At 53.8% G+C, this 14,667-nt stretch overlaps 1 protein-coding gene across 1 annotated transcript in view; it reads right to left on the reverse strand.

The window, feature by feature from the left end:
* RAB11FIP4 (RAB11 family interacting protein 4) overlaps window positions 1-14,667 on the reverse strand; it is a 117,621-nt gene that overhangs the window by 46,012 nt on the left and 56,942 nt on the right. The window lies entirely within an intron of this gene.

Consider the following 14,667-nt stretch of genomic DNA (forward strand, 5'->3'; position numbering starts at 1 on the left):
CAGTGAGAATAAATTACTCCTTGGCTTCATGATCTCCATCTCTCAAACACAACCGTGAGGGACACACTGTGTTGTTGGGAGTGGCCTCCTATCAGACCCCCCACCACACTAATTCCTGAGAGCAGGGTCCACATCCCTAGTGTCTTTGGACTCCAGCTGCTAACAAATCTGGCACATAGGAGGCACTTGAGGTATGTTGGAGGCCCTGAGTGGGAGTAAGGATCACTCACACATAAACGGCAGAGAGCTGATGGCCTGATTAGTCACAAATTCGCAGGAATATTTTCTGATGTTCCTGAGATGGGCATTTAAAAGGAGAGAAACAAAGAAATAAGAAAGGCCATCATCAAGATCCAGTTGCCCTCTTCCCAGAACGTATCCGATCTAAGCTCTGAGGAGACATCCCTCTCCCTCACGCAAGCCCTGAAAACAAAGAGAGATTATTTCCCTACAGCTTATGACCAGAGCGGCTACCAATTATTGAAGGTCTATTGTATACCAGTCACTTCATTTCTTCTCATTTATCTTAGTCTGACTGTCTGTGGATAGATGTTACTGCACCCATATAACAGATGAGGAAACCCGAGGCTCAGGAGGGTTGAGTGACATGGCCAGAGTGGCAGAGCCAGGACTGGCACTCAGATCTGCTGGCCCATGTCCAGATCTCCCTGCTGCCTCTCTTACTGTGCAGCCAGCTTAATGACAGCAACTAGACTCGTCTGGAAGGCAGCAGAAATTAATTAATCAGGATGACGAAAGTCTGTGAGCAAGTAAGGGCCTCACACCTCCCTTCATCATCGTTGAGGAGGTGTACACTATCCAGCTGGACATTATTATATTTTATTTTTATTTTTAAAGATTTTATCTATCTATTCATGGGAGACACAGAGAGAGAGAGGCAGAGACACAGGCAGAGGGAGAAGCAGGCTCCACGCAGGGAGCCCGATGTGGGACTCGATCCTGGGACCCTGGGATCACGCCCTGAGCCAAAAGCAGACGCTCAACCCCTGAGCCACCCAGGCGTCCCAGGTGGACATTCTTTTAATGAGTTGCAGCCCACACCAGGCCTCTGCCATTCACCAACATGCACCTCTGCGATACCCCCTGGGGAGTGGCCTGCCCATGAGGGTGGGATGCCTGCCTGCCCCGCTGAGTGTATTAGGGTGGAGGGCTGGGCACCCTTCTGCTGCTGACTTGGCCACTGCTTCCTGCCCCAGTTCCCAACCCAGGGAAAGACACCCTGGCATTTCCCCAGGGTGCTGCCAGATGACAGGAGCAGGATGGATGGGCCAGGGCTTCTGGGGAGACAGAGGGATGAGGTATTTGTTGCTTCCAAAAAATGTGTTTTGTGGAGTCTCTACCCCACCCTGACAGCAAGAAAGTGCTCTGTGGTCAAATGGACCAGCCACATTCTTCACTCCTCCTCAGAGATGTCACAGAGCCTGTTGGCACTAGAGAAACCTGCCCAGCTCTGTTGTAACCTTCAGGCTCTCCAGCTTTGGACAGACCCCTTGTCATTTTACACCTACCAACACCAGGGACTCCGCATTGCAAAGCATACACTTGGAAAAACAATGTACCAGGCTCCCAGCGCACACCCGCACAGAATAACTAGATGTTACTATCTTCATTTTATTAATAGCAAACGCCTACATAGCACTTACTATGTGCCAGGCTCTGTTCCATGTGCTTCACATGATATTAACTCATTCAATCCTCACAGCAACCCTAGGAGGCAAGTACTATCCCCAGGTCATAGACAGGGAAACTGAGGCTCCAGGAAGTGACTCAAGGACATAAACCTAGTAAGTGAAAAGTCAGGATTCCAGCCCAGGCAGCTGGCTCCAGAGACCGCGTACCTAACCATGACGCTATGAAGAAAGGGAGGCACGGGTCTCTAGGCTAACTTCCTGAAGTACCAGAGTGGGGCCGAAACCATTCATTCACTCGCTAGTTTATTCATTTACTCAAACAGCACGTACGGAGCAGAAGCTGCAGGCCAGGCACCGTGCCGGCCACCTGGAGATAGAAGAACAAGGTGCAATCCCGCCTGGAGCTACTGGCCGCCTGTCCAGGCCTCTGTGACCCCAGAGCGCAGCTCTGCTCTCTGCCACGATGGGCGCCGAAGGCCGTGTGCTCGGCGGGCTGCCCTTCCAGCCTTTGGCATGTGTGCACACATGTGCGTGCTGGTGCGTGAGCTCACCAGAGAGGCCCTACCCTTGAGATGCTGGGGTCCAGAGGCTGCCCAGGCTGTCCTGACAGCCTCCAGACAGTGGCTCGGGGTGTCGGGGGAGGTGGGGGGACACGGTCCCACACCCAGCTCTTCTCAAGTCCAGCTCAGGCTCCATCCTTGGCCCCACAGCCCCGCATTCCCTGCTGGGTCACCCCACCTTCAGCTGCTCCCCAGCAGGGTGCGGCCCGTGAGGCCCTCTGGGCGCCCCCACCATGGTCACTGCCCCTCCTCACCGTCCCATGGGCGCTCTGCCTCCCTCCTCCCAGACTGCCATCGGGCCCCCACACAAGGGACCCTCCAGCCAGGCGGTACTTGATCTCAGGAAATCAGACCTGCTCCTGGGTGGAGAATAACCCTTAGACAAGGATGGCAGAGGATGAAGACGACTTCACCTCTTTCTTCAGGTCAGGAAGGCAAACACTGTAGGGCTTGTAATTCCACATTAAAAACAAACACAGTCCCCCGCCCCTCCAAGCCCCATCATCTCCTAAATTATCTTGGTGATGCTAGAATGAAAACCACCCAAAACCCACAAAAAAACAAGCCGCCCCATAAATGACAGAAGCAGGGCTGTGGGTTCCCGGCTATGAGAAGGGAGGGCGTGGGCAGCCCCGTCCTGGGGGTGGTTCCTGGAGGGCCCGGGGCCAGCAGCTCGCTTGGACCTGCCCAGGATGGGCCGCGCGGGCCCGGAATAAACAGCAGCCGCAGCAGCAGACGGAACGACTGGAGCCGGGCTCGGGCACACACACCTCCCTTGTGGCTCCCCTTGCAGGGCTGGGCTCGGCAGAGGGAAACCAAAGACGCCTGGCCCCAGGACACTGAGCCAGTGTGTTCCTCTCACTCAGAGGAAAACCACAACCCTGCGAAAGCTTGTGGCCACAGCCCGGGGAAGGCGGAGGGGCTGTGTTCAGGTAGACACTGGAGAAGCCTGGGCCCAGAGGAGGCCAACGAAAGGGAGGGAGAGGCTGCTCCCAGGGTGCCCTAAAAAAGAAATCTTTCTTCCAGGCCAAGCCCCCTGCCATCCCCACCAGACCACAAGGCTACATTCATGAGACTGAAGTGCACTGGTGCGTGGCCAACCCAGGTTCAAGCCCCAGCTTTGCTTCTCATGCTCCCCAGCTTGCATTCTCGCTACTTGCAGGTAGCCCTGTGAACGCTGAATCCGTGAATGCTGAGCCGCTGCTCCCAGGGGTCAAGTTCCCGAGAACCTCTGATTGTGACAATTCCATCCACCAAGCCATGCACAGGCTTGTTTTATGCAGGTTTCTTTAAAGTCGCGTTATTTTAAAATATGCCGTTGATTAACAATGAACTTGTGGAGGACAGGATTGTCCTGCATGCTGAACAAAGCTCATCTAACGCTGTGTTTTCTCCAAAAGGCACAGGGCCGCTTTCTTGCCTTTGGGAACAACGAACAGCATGTGATCACATGTGGGGGTCATTTTAAATAGTGTAATCACCAACCCAAAAAAAAAAAAAAAAAAACCTCTCCCCCAAATACAAAACAGGGCACTATAAAGACTGCTACAAGGAAGCTTGTTTACAGTCTGAGCTGAAATGAGAAGGCAATGTCTTCTTCGACCCGAGCGTGGCCAACCCACATTTTCATCACTCTGAGTACGCGTGCAAATGGTCACAAAGACACTGCTGTGTCCATTGGGGGATTACAAATAAACTGTAGCAAGTGGGCAACTTTGCAAATACAGAATCGGGGGGGAAATGAGGGTCAGTCATGTCTGCGTTAGAGGCTCATGGAGTGGGTGATAAATGAAACAGTGCCTGAGGAGGATCGGCACAGCAACAGCTCAGAACACATTTGCATCGTTACTACTCCTTATCACCTGAGGAACATACCAACCCTTGACACTTTTGCTGTTCCTTCTGCCTGGAATGTCTTTCCTGGCACTTTTTGCACCCAGTGAAGCCCAGAGCCCAGGCTTTGGGCTCACCTTGGGCCTGGTTGAACCACACTGCTGCCATGTGCCAGCTGGGAGCAGCTGTGTGACAGAAGGGACCAGAAGAGAGCTGCCTCCCGGCTCCTCCACCAGGTCTGTGCACTCCCCGGCTCCTCATCCTACCTGAACTCTCAGGCAGCCCTGAACCCAGTTTCCCAGCACAGCTTCTTGCACGCCCACCCTTCTGGCTTCCTCCAGGCTCGCCAGTCGTGACTCAGTTGCTGTTGCTGGCTCCCATGCCCTTCCTCAGCCCCAAATGCTGCACCCTCTGTGCTTCAGCCCTCTCCCCTTGTTTCCCTAACTTGTGGCTTTAAATCCCATCAAACGCCAATGATCCCCAAATGTCCATGTCCAGCCTGGCCCACTCACCTGACCTCCAAACTGTGGTATCCAATTGCCTGCGGAGAAGGTTTGTTGGGAGTGTCTTAGGGACCAGCTCTGCAAGGGTGTGCGGGGAGCAGGAGGGGAGAGAGGGACCAAGATGCCATGTGAGGAGGCCTCAGCCAATCCCACAGGCACTCTGGAGCCAGGACGGCCCCCCAAAGAAGCAAGATGGCAAAATCCTTGTATCCCCACATGGACCAGTCTGGGGTGCAGGCTGCCTCCAGGAAAGGTGTATAATATCAGGGCAGATGGGAGGACGAGGGCTGCCAACCTAGAAGGGGTCTGGACGCACCCGACAGTGTGTGCATGTCTTCAACAGAAACTCCTAGTAGCATCTCAAGTGACATGTCCACAACTGGACTGCTGCATTTCTCTCCCTCCCTCAGTACTCCTCTCACCTCCACCCCAGCCTCCATGGGGGGAGAGGGGGCACCCCTCTTCGCCTACCCAGCAAATGGCACCAACAGTACCTGGGAGCTCCGGGGAGAACCTCAGCCCAGTCCTCGATGATTCTCTTCCCTCTGCCCCACATCAGCAATTCCTGGCAGCTCCATCCCGTCCACCTTCTCACCATCTGCCTGTCACCATCCTCAACCAAGCTGCCACCCCCTCTTCTCTGGACAAATGCACAGCCACCTAACTGGTGGCCCCAATTCCGGGGCCGTCTTTACACACACACCCCAATGAGCTCTTAAAAACACCAAGGTCTTGTCACTTCCCAGCTGACAACCCTCATCTGGCCTTGACTCAGGATAAGCCCCAAACTTCTGTCCTGTGCCCTCAGGCCCCTTCCTGGGCCACACCTTCCCTCTTTGTCACCGTCACCTACACGGGTTGGCTTGCCAGCTCCCACACAGCCAAGCCCTGTCATGCTGCTTTTTGCCTCATCCCCACGTGCCTCTGTCTCTTAACTTCCGACAGGCTGGCCCCCAGGCCTCCTGAGAGCACCCCATCCTTCTGCTTCAAGCTGTGTTATTCCCTTTGGAGCACTTTCTCTCTGTCTGCATGAACATTACTTAACTCTCCTCTTAGGACAGAAGTCCTTTAGGGGATGGGACCTTTTCTTTCTGTTGGATCCCTGGTCCCCCCCCCCCCCCCACATATACGATTGTGGAATGAGAGTGTGGCTGAGCCTCAACAGTGAAGTTTGTGCCGGGCTGGGCGTGAGGACTGGAGGTGGAGAGCGTGGGGCGCACTCATGGTGATCACCACAACTCGGCTTTCAAGGCCCAGTCTGGCTCTGCTTGCTCCCTGCCTCTGCCCGGCCCCCCCAGGGCAGAACCAGCCGCTCCCACCACGTTCCCGGGCACCTCAGCTGGCTGACACATTCAACAGGTGGCACTGCATGGTGGTTCTTTGTGGGTCTGTCTCCTCAAGAAGGCTGAGCACCTCCAGGATGGACCATGTCATATCTCCACTTGCCCTGTCCCCGGCCCAGCATGGCAGTGAGCCAAGGTCTGGGGAATCGACCCCAGGTAAACAAACTCTTCCCTGCTTCATGAGTTGGCATTTGTGGGCTCCAGGCAAGGCACCTCACCACCTGGCAGGGCCACCTGCTTTTGGACACAAGTCCTGGCCCAGCCTGCTAGGCCCGCTGCCAACTTCAGCCCTGGGTGAGGGGCTTGTCAGCAACAAGTGGGGACTTTCATTGTCACACCTGGCACCGAGAGCTCGGCCAGCCGTTTCTGTCAACCCCAGACTTCGTCCAGCAGCTTGGCAGCTCCCTACCAAAGTCTGCTTGGGCCCGAGGGCATGGCCATCTCTCTCCTCTCTGACTTCGAGTCCAGGCTCCACCCCTCGCCAGCTGAGTGATCTTGGGGGTAGTAAGAGAATCTCTCTCACGAGTATCTCTTTCTCACGAGTATCTCTTTTGGGGGGCTTGAATGGGGGTAAGGTCTCTAACGTGCTGGGTTCCCATGACCTCCATATTTGTACGCTGTTGTACTCTGGCAGATTATTATTAAGTCCCGCACACTTCTCAAAAGCTCCCCTTTGCAGCAGACATACTTTCAACACATTTGCTTCAAGGCCTAAGAGAACTATGAGAATTTAAAAGCAATAAAATTGATTTTAAATATAACATGTCTATGGGAAACTCTACTATATAGTCTGTTGTCTCCTCTGTAATAACTTTCCCCATAAACTCCTATCAGGTTCAGGGATGTGTCCTCATAAGTTCATTTGATTCTCTGAGCCTCGGTGTTCACATCTTTGAAATGGACATAAAGGCTGTCTACCACACTAGTGTGTTATGTTATGAGGACCACATAATAAGAGGTTCCAAGTACCTCGCAGAGTGGGTGGCACATAGTAGATGCTTAAGAAATGTAGGGGCATCTGGGCGGCTCAGTAATTGGGCGTCTGCCTTTGGCTCAGGTCATGATCCCGGGGTCCTGGGATTGAGCCCCCCATCAGGTTCCCAGCATGGAGCTTGCTTCTCCCTCTGCGTGTGTCTCTGCTTCCGTGTGTCTCTTATGAATAAATAAATAAATAAAATCTTCAAAAAAAAAAAAAAAACCGCGAGCCCCCATCCTACCCCACTCGAGCCCCCTCCGCTATGTAATTTATTCCCTCCGTTAGATTATAAGAGCTTTGTATCACCATTTCTCCTTCTGTCAGGCCTGTCTGGAAGCACAAGGAAAAGCTTATACCCCCGCTAGGTTTTCTGGGTCCAATACTTGGGTCCTCCTGCTTTCCTACTTGTTTTCTGAACTCTGACGTTTGTCTTAATGGTTGAGTGCATCTTGTGCCTCTCACTGGGAGCCCCTCCAGACCTCCAAGGTATCAAGCAACACAGCATTTTGCCCTTTAGGAATGAGTCAAGTTGGGCAGCCCTGGGTGGCTCAGCGGTTTAGCACCGCCTTCAGTCCAGGGCCTGATCCTGGAGACCCGGGATCGAGTCCCACGTCAGGCTCCCTGCGTGGAACCTGCTTCTCCCTCTGCCTGTGTCTCTGCCTCTTTCTCATTCTGTGTCTCTATGAATGAATAAATAAAATGTTAAAAAGAAAAAAAAAAGGAGTGAGTCAAGTGGGTAGACCAGAGAGCCAGGTGGGGGCTGGTGTCTGCAGCTGGGGGTGGGGGTGGGGGTGGGTGGGGTGGGGGTGGGGGTGGGTGGGGTGGGGTGTGTGGGCGTGTATACTAAATGGGAGAGCCAGGATTCAAACCTCACCAGACTGCCTTAAAGCTCTTTCAACTACACCACGTGGCTGATACAGGCAGAGATGCCCTTGCAGGCTCCTGTGACCTGTGACCTTCCCAAAGGTCACACTACCTCTACTACCAAAATGTTTTTGACCCCTGGGGGCATCAGAGTCCTAGAGCAGTCAGCTTCCTGCACTTGGAAAGCCCTCTTGGTGTCCCTACACATGTATATCATTGACAGGAGCCGCACATACCACCACCACCACCACCACCCCCCTGGTCGCCACTGCCTCTTCTCAGTATCGTCCAGAGGACCAAATGACACAACGTATGTTTGGTTTCTTGTTGGACCTGGTAGTCGGTCAGCAATGCCACTCTGCCAGGCGGCTTTGTAGATGGACGTGCAGAAATTAGAATAATAAGAATTCTTTCCTTTTGCTCAATGGCTCAAGAGAGGTCTTTCCTCATATCTCAAGTAAAAATTATTTCCCAGCTCTCTCACATCATCACCATCCCCTTTGGAAATGCCTCTTTGTGTGATTAACCGATGGCCTAAACTTCTAGGACCTTATGTGCTCAGGAGGGGCCCTGCAGTGTGTTCACATAGTCATGTGTTTCATAGAACTTGCAGAAATAAGATACCTTGAGATTTTTTACTTTAAAGATGACTTTACACACTGTAAAAGTTTCAGGCCCCACAGAATCTGGAGCCACCAAGTATGTACTACCCTTCCCATTTCGCAGATGAGAAAGCTGAGCCTCAAAAAGATTAAACCTGCCCAAAGACATTCAGAGTCAGTACTTGGATGCAGGCCCGTGTTCCAACTCTGCCACAGGCCTCCTAAGTCTGGGGAAAGGAGCCCCCTGGTCAGTGGAGACAGGTGTCTGCCCAAGGGCAGCTTTATAGCTCTGTGTTCTGGGCAGAGTGGGGAAGGAGGAGGGGCGGAGGGAAAGAAAAGCTATGATCTGAAGGGTCCCAAGTCCAGAGTCCAGAGCCCAGAGCTACTTGGCATCAGAATCCTGGTTAATCTGACCATCTCTTCCTCCACCCACCCCCTCGTGACCCAAATCTACCACTGTTTGCCTTTCCAACTCCTGAAGCCACCGAATGCAAACTGCAATGAGCCAGCCCAGCTCACCCCGAATAAACCTACTCTCTGTCCCCTTCCCCTTCCTGGGCCCCTCCGTCCCGGGCTGCCAGGGCCCAGCCCAGCTTTAATACCAGGCTAGGGCAAACAAGCGCTGGCACACTCTGCCCTCAAGGGCGGCCCTCCCCTTGCTGTTTTGCAAAGGGCTGGTTTCAGCTGCCTGGCATTCAGTTACTTTCATTAGAATGGGCCCCGAGAGCTGGCCTGGCTCTGACCACTCAGGGCAGATTCTATCACAGCAGGGATGGAAGAAGAGAAAAGATCGGTAATGCAGCTCCCTTTCCCAGGCCACTGAGAGGGAGGGGGTGGGGGCAGCAGGAAGAACAGAGCCGGCTCCGTGGCCTTCTGGATTTTTCAGTTCAGGGCGATGAGAGGTGGTATGGAGCCCATCCGGAGGGTGCACACCAGCCCCAGCTGGGAACACTTCCCAATTCCTTTACAACCACAGCATCAGAGAAGAGATGCAAATCAGAGAGAGAACGAGCAAGGGGGGGAGGGGATTCAGGAAGAAACACAGCTTCCAGACAGCCCCAACAGCCAGCCCATTTCAGGACACTTGGCCCCAACTCTCTTCCACAGATGAGGAAATGACCTTGTGAACACAAGGACCTAGAGAGCTGATGTCTGAAAACATTCTCTTAGATGAAAGTGCAGAGACTAGAAGTGTAATTTCTTCCAGAAAATAAAAATAAGCTTTTCATTTCATTTAAATAAACAGACATTGAGGGGCACCTGGGTGGCTCAGTCGGTTAAGTGTCTGCCTTTGGCTCAGGTCATGATCCTGGAGTCCTGGAATTGAGCCCTGAGGCAGGGTCCCTGCTCAGTGGGGAGTCTGCTTTTCCCTCCCCCTCTGCCACTCTCCCTGCTTGTGCTCTCTGGCTCTACCTCTGTCAAATAAATAAATAAATAAAATCTTTAAGAAAAAAAGCAAAGAGACATTGGCATAACAAGAATGGAGTTTTCTAGTTTGAGGGTGGCAGTGTCCCCAGCAGCCTCTGCCCCCATTAGGGACTTTTGGGGCAAAGGGAAGCAAAGCTGCTGCAGCTCCACACCACTGTGGAGTTGGGAATTTATCCTAACTCCAAAGTGTGTGGGTGCTCCCCTGAGTGACTGGGCGGGGGGGGGGGGGGGGGGGGGGGGAGGGGGGGGGTGGAGAGGGGCTCTCCTGCACATCCCTAATCCATCAGCAGAGCTGCAGGGGGCTAGGTGGCTGGCCCCAGGAGCCAGAAGGAGCCAGAAGGCCCTAGTCACTCAGGCAGGGACTGAGTGGGACAAGGGTACAAGCCCCAACCAACCTCACTACACAGTGGCAGCGTGACCTCGGCAAAGTCTTTCAGCTACCCTAAACACAGTCTTCTCAGGCTGTAAAATGGACCTAATAATAGAGAATATGTACATGGACCCTGCTGTGTGCTAGCTACCATCCTAAGTGCTTTATCAGTCCTCACAGAGCTCAGGACGGAGGCAGCACCGTCTTCATCCCAAAGGTGAAGCAACATGCAGGGGGCCCACAGCCAGAAGTGGCAGATGTGGGATTTGATCCCCCGATGCCTGCATCCAGAGTGCGTGTGCTTATCCATGCAGGACACCACCCTTGTCCCCTTCACTGGGGACCCACTGCTGTTAAGTGAATGTCAGATGAGCAATGCTTTTAATGGGAGTCCATCTGTCCGGGGCTGGGATGTTCCAGTGGTGGGTTTTGATGCAGGGGAGGAGAGGAGACACTGAGAGCACAGGTCTGGAGCTTTGGGACCAACGTGGAGAGTCCACAGCTGTGATACCAGAACTCTGGTCAGATCCCCTGGTCCGTTCCAGATATAGAGTTGGTCCTTGGGGCCCAGGGATCTGCATTTCACACAGAAACACTGGTTGAGGGTGATGACTCTAAGCTGCCCTCAAGTCCTTCCTGGTGACAGTAGTCATAGGAGGCAGGGGAAGCAGGTGCCAGCCTGGCCCTGACTCACCCTTGGACAAGGCCTTGACCCACTGTGGCCTCTGTTTCCTGATCTGTAAGATGAAGGTGTTGCGCCAGACAGTCTCCACGGGCTGCGCCCTCTGCCACTGCAACTATGAGGCAGAGGGTGGCGGGGTGTGTGTGGGGGGCTGGCTGAGAAAATCCAACTCACCCCACACCCCATTTCTCTGCTCTCTGTAAGGAGGCAGTGGAGCTGATATTTCCCTTTGATTTGGGGCTCCCAGAGGGAGGAGTAAAAATAACCATGACAATAACGGCTCTCTGTCATGAGTGGCCCCACGCAGTGGGAAGAGTGCCACCCACTGTGGCCAGCGTAGCCAACTTCTGTTGCTTAAGCAACCCAGGAAGGCTGGGAATCCCCCTAATGACAGAGCAGGTCTCCTCAAAGTCACCAAATAAACTGGATAACAACGGAGCCTGTGCACCCGGCAGGTACACCTCTGCCTGTCTGGACCCTCTGATCCTGGGGAATGTGGGGGGGACCCAGATGGTCCTGCTGAGGGTGGGAGGGTGCCATACCTGGTCCAGCTGGGAGCCCATGTCCCATGAGGCTTTGAATCCTCTGCAACCTCAATGATCTCTGACCTAGCACCCACCACATGCCAGGCACTGCCCTGGGCTCTGGCACCTTCTTCATCTACTCAGTCCGCTCCCTGGCCTGAGGCAGGGGAGTGCTGCTGTGCCCAGTTTACAGATCGGGCCACAGAGGCCCAGCGAGGCCGAAGGCTCAGTGTGGGGCAGCACAGCGGACAAGTGGCAGGACTGAGGCTCACACCCAGCCTGCGGGATCCCTCCCTCTCCATTGAGCCGAGCTGCCTCCCGGCCGGTGTTGATTACAGAATGGACTGGAGCTCGGCCGGTTACAACGTGTTAATGCCTCCTGGCTTTGGTGGATTGAGCTTTACTGGCTTCGGGGACAGTTTGCTGGAGTCCTGGGCCAGCGGCCAGCAAAGTAAGAGCAGAGCCAGCAGAGGCGGCCTACTGATCAGGACGCAGCTGCCGTGTTGCTGTGAGGACCAAGGCTGACATGGAGGATTGGGAAGGGGAATTTTCAAGATGAGGTGGAGGAGGCGACTCGAAGAGCCCAGACAACCGGCCGGCGGTTGCGATGTCAGGGAGTGGATTCCTGGGTCTGGCTTTGCCACCAGCCAGCTCCTGGACCTTGGGGCAGTGCCTTGCTCTCCCTGGGCCTCGCTGGGCCGGTTCCAAGGCTCAAAGGCTTCCCTGCACATTCCAAGCAGACACTCCTGACCCTTTCTGACGTTCATCCATCCGTGAGCTGCCAGCAGCCACCCTAACCTTAGCCCTTCTTCTCACCCATCGTTGCTCGCAAACACAAGCAAGAAAATAGCTTACTGGGCCAGCAGTAAGACCAAGAGCCATGATTCCCAAACCTCTCTGCAGGTAAGACCACCAGAGGAGCTCTTCAGACTCCCCACGTCCGGGCCAAACTTCAGACCGATGAAATCTGGGTCCCAGCATGGGTGATTTTGAAAGTTTCCCAGCTGAGTTCAATGTGCAGCCTCCATCAAGGCCCAGTAAGACTGGGCCCAAAATCTCTTGAGCATGTGGATGAGTCACCTGGGATCTTGCTGAAATGCAAGTTCCGGGTTCAGGAGGTCTGGCTTCAGCTCCAGATGCCATAGTTCTAATAAGCTCCCAGGTGATATCCATGGACCATACTCCAAGTAAGAAGGATCTAGAACGTGGCTAACAGCAGTTCCCACAGTACGCTCCCAAGGGGAAGAGAGAGTTCCCTGGCTGAGTCCTAGTGTCCTCTTTGATAGTCCTCAGGGATGTTAGCATATAAACAGTCCTGCACCTGTTCATCTGTGTTTGATCATGTATTTGGTTTACAACAGCGTTTGCCCCACTGCTGGTAAGTCCTTACTTTCTGTGTACTTTAGGGACTGGCTGAGGAGTCTGTGGGGTGGCTGGAGGTGTGGACAACGGATCATCTGAGTCAAAGGCCAGGGCTCTATGCAGGGAAGGTGCTTTTTTGCTTCACCTGCTCCTCTGTGGCCAATGGCCTTAAAAGTATTGATCAGACGGGGGGTGCAGGGAGAAGCCATGGGGCTGCGGGCAGTGGGAGTCTATCGGGGGTCCGGGGAGAGGGGCTGTGGGGGAGGGGCTGGGGGCCCAGCGTGTGACCCAGCCAGCCAGCGTTCCTAGCAGTGTTGTTCTTTACTAGTTGTGTGTGAGAACTCCTGTGAAGTGATTAAAAAAAGAAAAAAAACAAAAACAGACACATGCAATTTTGTTTCTGTGAAAAAAACAGTCCCAGGGAGAAAGCCACCTGCCACCCTGCCAGTCACTGAAGGCAAGAGGAAATGAAGTTCCAAGAAATGGATGGTTCTTTGCCAGAAAATAGAAGTGAAGTAGTAATATTTATAACCACCGATGTTTCTAGTGCTCTGACTCGCTGTCAGGCTCCAACACATCCTAACTAATGCCAACGGCTTCTGCTCCATCTCCTTGAATCCTCACGATGAGCCTGAGGAGGGTCCCCGGATCCTGCCCATCGCACAGACAAGGAAACTGAGGCCCTGAGAAGTATATGACTTTGCCCAAAGGATGGGGCCTTGATTCAGACTGAGGTCTTGCTGACTCTGACATCCATGCTGTCAAAGTGAAGCACGGCTGCTTCCTCCCAAGGACAGTAGACACTGACCACTTGCCACCGGCTGGGTCCCTCAGTTAAGCATTTTAAATGTCTCCACTGGGCTTATTTCTCCACCAGATCCAAAAGCTGATTTTTCAACAGGCCCCAAACATGAACTTGAAAGGCTCTACCCCCACACCACAAGTCAGGCGTTGGTAAACCAGCCTGTACCAGCCCAGCCTGTGCCTGGAGAGGAAGCAGGGTCCACCAGCCCACCCAGGATTTCTTCCCTTCGTGAAGAGCCCCTGAGAGGGCTGGGAGACACTGGGAAGCAAAAAAGAGCACCACAGCTGCCGCCAATTTCCAGTCTACTCTGTGCCCTTCTGTCCTACGCCCTGCCCTGTACCCAGTGCCATGCAGGCTCTGGGAACCCCAAGAGGGTCCAGTGAAGAGCCAATGTCTCCTCTGCCTAGGACAACAGAGGCAGCCCACTGGGACATAAATAAGCCCCCTGTCAGGCAAACGTATGTGTCAGGGCCATGGCGGAGGGGCTGATATGGAAGGAGGTGGCTGCTTCCAGCTGGGGGTAGAGGGCCCGGATGGCAGCTGAGCCGTCCCTCAAACGGCTGGTGTTACAGATAGAGCAGACGGAGGTCCTCGCGGAGAGGCAGCAGAGGCAGAGGCCTAGAGCCGGGAAGGGCAGGCATGTTCAGGAAATCCTGGGTAAGCCAATCAAACATGAGAGGAGAAGCTGCAGAGGGGTCTTGGTCAAAGTGACAAGCATTCACTTAGTCAACAAACATTCGCAGGACTAATACGTGCCAGCCACTGAGGTCAGAGGTGAATGAGAGATGGCTTCTGGCCTCCTGAAGCTCAAATCTAGTGATAAAGGAAATAATAACTCACAGGTATTTTATTCTCATTTTACAGATGGGGATGTTGGCCCAGAGAGGTTAAGTGATTTGCCCAAGATGATACAGCCCACCATCTCAGAGGCAGGACTCCACTTCTAGGGCCCCTGCACAGCTGGAGGGTACTACTGTTGGCAGCTGGCTGAGGGGAAAAGGAAGCTGGAGGATAGGACTGGAGAGATGACACACAGGAAGGATGCAGGGGATACCAGAGGTGGCAGATAGGGGACAGGAAGTCAACAAAGAGGCTGTTGCAACTGTTAGACAATCGTGTTGTAAGATAGGATTAGTACTGTCACGTTCAGCTGCACAGGTTGT

This window comes from Canis lupus, chromosome 9 (genome assembly GCF_003254725.2).
Source record: "Canis lupus dingo isolate Sandy chromosome 9, ASM325472v2, whole genome shotgun sequence".
NCBI classification, from domain to species: Eukaryota; Metazoa; Chordata; class Mammalia; order Carnivora; family Canidae; genus Canis; species Canis lupus.